The 5000-nt window shown below is 35.8% G+C and overlaps 1 protein-coding gene across 6 annotated transcripts in view; it reads right to left on the reverse strand.

Annotated features, from left to right (window-relative positions):
* LOC138027303 (uncharacterized) overlaps nt 1–4579 on the reverse strand; it is a 14244-nt gene extending 9665 nt beyond the window's left edge. For 2 of the 6 annotated variants that reach the window (XM_068874885.1, XM_068874882.1), the window contains exons 1-2: nt 4091–4185; nt 115–218 (exon numbers count right to left, since the gene is read on the reverse strand). The gene's annotated coding sequence lies outside the window, so the exon portion shown is untranslated. Of the gene's footprint in view, nt 1–114; nt 219–4090; nt 4198–4560 lie in introns of those variants that run through there. The other 4 variants (XM_068874886.1, XM_068874887.1, XM_068874883.1 and 1 more) reach the window with 4 other exon arrangements.
* Nucleotides 4580–5000: the final 421 nt, after the last annotated feature.

Raw genomic sequence — 5000 nt, forward strand, 5'->3', positions numbered from 1 at the left:
CTTGAGAGCGAGGCTAGTGAGTCTAATTAGCACATAAACAAAAGAATATATTTTTTGGCCGCCATTTATGCATTCGGTCTATATCGTAAATAAAAGGAAAAACAAACAGCTTACTTTGTTATAATCACCAACAGAGAGACCTGGTAGAGAGAAGTTCGATACAAAAATCTTCAGATTTTTCAAGCCGCACAGACGGGAACAACTGCCAAGGTGTTTTCCTGTCGTTTTAAAAGACACAAACATTTACTCTATTTTTAATCAATTATTTATGAGAAGAAAGCCGAAGAAAGCACGTTTCACGGCAACTGGTGGGACCGAATCTAAAAAGAATGGTGTTTTAATATTATTCCCATTGAAAAAATGTCGCTGAAGCAGTGCCATTAGATTTCGGATGGAACAGCGTGCCTCTAAATTTGACATATAGGGTGCGTTTTTTGGGAAAATCCGAAAACGGATTCTTGAATCCAAAAATGGATTTTGCGTTTTTCGGGCAAAATCCAAAAACGGATCATGAATCCAAAGTATCCACACTCGAGGAGGATACTTCGGATTAAATCTAAGTCCGGTTTTTTGAGATTCACCATTTCAGTGTTTTTTTGGGGAAAGGATTTGAAAAAAGTATTTTTGACAAGTGGTTTTCCATTCAAAAATGATACACAACAGCTACCGTACATGACAGTTTAGCCCAAATGTTTTGACCGTACGATCGAAGACATGAAGAGGTCAAAAGTAGTTAGGTTTCCTGCAAATTTCACACCAGAAATTACACTAAAAGTTTCTTGACAGCAACAATATTGTTAACACCTTTCCTACAGCTAAAAAACCATGTTTTTCGTCATTTCTTTTTATAGATCGTTAAGGTATTTTTTTCCGGTGGCATTTTCATTTAAGAATTTCTCCAAAACAAACTTAACCGCTATTGCTGTTGAAATTTTAGCAAATTTCAATAAGAAATGACCAGTCGATAATGGGTATAAATATTAACTAAAGGGGAAGGAGTATAAGCTTTCACAATATGCAGACGACACCTCCTGTTTCGTGCAAGACATAGATTCAGTTGTAAAACTTTTTGAGAAATTAGAGGCTTTTAAAAGTTGTTCGGGACTAGAACTAAACAGATCAAAAACGGAGGCAATGTGGTTGGGAAAAAACAATCCACAACCCACAAATGGCTTGGGCATTAACTGGCCCCTGCAGTGTGTGTGTCTCAGCGCTTGCTTCTCCCGTGACTCGGAAATATCCGTAAAATATAATTTTGAAAAAAGATTGCTTGCTCTAGAAAAATGTCTTAACATCTGGTCATCACGAGATCTCACACTTTACGGGAAAACAAACATTGTCAAAAATTTAGCTCTTTCAAAGATAGCAATATATTGTCTGCCTAATGGGGGGTGTAAAATTTTTTACTCTCATGGCAGAGATTTATTAGGTATGGGACCCATTTGCAACATGTACTTCAATTGAAATAGATTCATTAATGAATTTGGTACAACATTTTCAGAATATATGTGCACAAACATCTGTTACTTATGAGATTAAAATGTGTTAACATTATTAAAATGTAAAGCAACAGTAGAAGCATTGTTCATTCATTATATGTTCGAAACAAAAACTTTTAGACCCTAGGAGCACTTAAAATGATGTTTATCTTTGTTCTTGCAAAGAATGTTCTGCTGTGTCATTTTATTCTATTTGTTTTTCCTCCTCAAAAGTCTTGTAACTATTGCACCTCTCAAACAGTTGATAGTATCATTGAGAACGGAAGACCAATTTATCAGAAATGTTACTCCAGCAAAATATGTTTTTATTTCTGATTTTCTAAAGAAATTAGACGTAGGCCGCTGGCCATGTAAAAGTTATTCATAGAGCAAGATGTCAGAAAAATTTATCTTGTAAGTGGTTCCCAGTAAACAACAGCTTAAAACTGCCCTTTTGGATAATAAGGAAAGCAGCACAGGCTTTTTGATGTGAATTTCTAGCTACTGCATAAGTTGTGTTTTCCAATGGTATGCAAGGCAAAAGATGAGTTACCACGTTTTTGTATACAATGGTTCTGAACCAAAAAATGTAACAAAAGTATTTTCAAATGTAGATTCTGTTATTGATCTCTTTTGCTCTATTATTCAAAGTAAATTTAATTGTTTTGAAACAAACTATGAGGTTGCATTTCTTAGATGTTTATGTGAATTATCAAATATAGAAAGGAAACAAATAATAAAAAAGCATAAATCTACTTCGGAAATTGCAGCAAACTGGAAGAAAGAGGAGAGAAATTTACAGCCCAATGGACCCTGAGAAAAATAAGAACTTCCTTGAAATTGGTTTAAAAAGTACAGGTCTATGGACCCTTTTAAATAAAGATGAAAAGTATAGGTCAATGCACTCACATGATAAAGAGCAAGTTCTCTCAAATAGATTCTTGTAACAACTATATACCTCTTTTTGTGGTGTACAATAAAATTATTATTATTATTATTATTATTATTATTATTATTATCATAATCATCATTATTATTATTATTATTATTATTATTATTATTATTATTATTATTATTAAACTGTAAACAAAAGTACAAATAACCTAGCAGCGCATGAGTATAGGCTACTTAGAGCCTCTTGTTTGATATGATTTCATTTGTGCACGACCCCGCAAGCTATCCAGCGTTAAACATAACATAACGCCGTTGTTATGCAAAGTACCGGAAAATATGTGCTAAAATGCTTGCTGCACCTGCAGCAAGATTATTTGTCCACCTTTACCAATCATATAACTGTTCTATGGCGTTATCGTTGCCGTAGCTGTCGTCTTTTCTTAAACTCCTAACTTTAAGTTAGAATACTGATCAAAGTCCAAGTTTCCAAGGTTATATGGTCTTGAGTCGTTTCTGGTAAAGATGGTCTCAGGAACCGGTTAACTTTCTTTCATTTAGTGTACTGAATTAATTGAAATTGAGGACCTCTGAGTCCGCGGGGGGGGGGGGGGGGGGTGTTTGTTCCTTTAAAGATTTGCTTGTGTTCCCTTGTTCCCGAAAGTACTTCCAAAATTGTTTTCAGCTTTTTGATCCCTTAAATGGCTTATGTTCCCTTGTTTCCTAAGATATGTCTTTGTTCCCCTGTTCCTAAGTTTATAAAATTTTAGCTACGTTCTCTTGTTCCCCCTGGAAGAACCTCAAAATTGCACTTCTTCAGAAGGTGCTACTTGAGGGAATTCTTCGCGCTTAAAATATGTTCATCGAAAGCTCTTTCTATAATCGATTAAACTTCCTCTATTGAAGATGAGCTTGTGGATAAATTCAAACGTAGTTTTTAAGATGCGAGCTTTGTTGGTCAGTAATAAATACAAGACATCGCCACCGTGAGCGGTGTCAAATAGGGCGCAAAAAACTGTCCTTTATAAGCATTCGTAAAGAACAAACATGCCTTTAATTTGTGCCTGATAATCTAAAATCTATAAACTCAGTTTAGTGTTCCAGAAAACTGAAATAGAAATATCATTTGCTTGGTTCTTGAAATGATATTCATGGAGAAATTCGACTACCCTAAATGTTCAGGCAGATCCCCTCTGACAAAAAATTATGTTATAGTTGTGTCCGTATAAATTTCACTCGTTTGCATTGCTTGATAATGGGTTTCATGACCGGACTCCGAAAAGTTGCAAAATGAAGAGTTTTAACGTTAAATTTCGTGTATTACTTGGTGCCCAAATTGAAAAACTCAGCCAACTGATTCACAACCTAATGATCGTTGGGTATAGCCCGGCTAGTTCAACAAACTTCTGTTGTGGTGAGACGGCCACTGAAAAATTAATAACTCGTCACATTTTCGCATTACAGGATGAAAACTCGGGGAAAACTGTGAATGGGTTTAAGTGGCTTGTTACTCAGTTGATTAATTACTCCGCGATGATGAAAATACACTACTGATGAAACGGCTCTTTCTGAAAATGTGACGAACCCTATCTTTTATGGTGCATGCCGTAAAAACACATTATGAACTAGCAAGCACTTATAAAAAAATACAAACTCTAAGTGTACTCTCGATTTACAGGTTGGTATAAGGAAATCTTAAAAGGAATCAACAAACAGCTTACTTTGTTATAATCAGCAACAGAGAGTCCTGGTAGAGAAGTTTTTACACAAAACTGATCTGAAGATTTGTCGAACCGCTCAAATGGCAACAACTGTATGCCAACGTTTTTCCAGATGTTTTTTGCCTATTCGCAGTTTTAAGTAAACAGTATAAAAATGTTGATTTATTTTCAGTCAATTATTAATGAGAAGAAGTAAGAAAGCCTGTTTAAAGAGATTCTCTTTCACAGCAACTGATGAGACGGAGTCCAAAGAGAATGGCACTTTAATATTTCATTTTAAAAGTGTCAAACCAGTGTCAGTAGATTTGAAGCCGGATGTTGTTAGAGAAAACGTTTTGGGGGAACAGAAATCAACTCTAACACTCTTGGTTGACTCTTCTTTATTCCCCGAATGTGCCTCTGTAACAACAGCAATCGCTAACAACTAACAACTTACTCCCAAGTACTATTAAAACATTTTTGATACCTACCTGTCAAGCTCGTGCCCATCATTTGTCACGAAACAGGTGCCGACATTAGCATATTCTTTCTTTAAGTACGATCTTCAGTGAAACCTCTATTAGCCGGCCCAGTGGCCGCTTAATAGAGTTTCGTCAGAAATTAGCATAATCCTCAGTAGAAACGTCACCTTATTCTAAAACAAACACCTTTAGAGGCTTGTGACAACTTTTACATAAGAGACAGCTCTAATACCGAACAAAAATACAGTACTTTCAGTAATTCAATATGGCTGCTGGTCACGTGACTGAAAACGCTCCATATAGGGGATTTACTCTCTTACCTTGGTAATCTCCACCCTGCAAGCAGAGCCTTTCTTTTGCTTGCTCGATTTTGACGTTCTCGAGAAAGGCTCTGCATGAATCGAGTAAGATCTTTATTGAATATGCGCTGCATGTTGCCAGGATACAGT

Source organism: Montipora capricornis, chromosome 12 (assembly GCF_036669925.1).
Source record: "Montipora capricornis isolate CH-2021 chromosome 12, ASM3666992v2, whole genome shotgun sequence".
Taxonomy (NCBI): Eukaryota; Metazoa; Cnidaria; class Anthozoa; order Scleractinia; family Acroporidae; genus Montipora; species Montipora capricornis.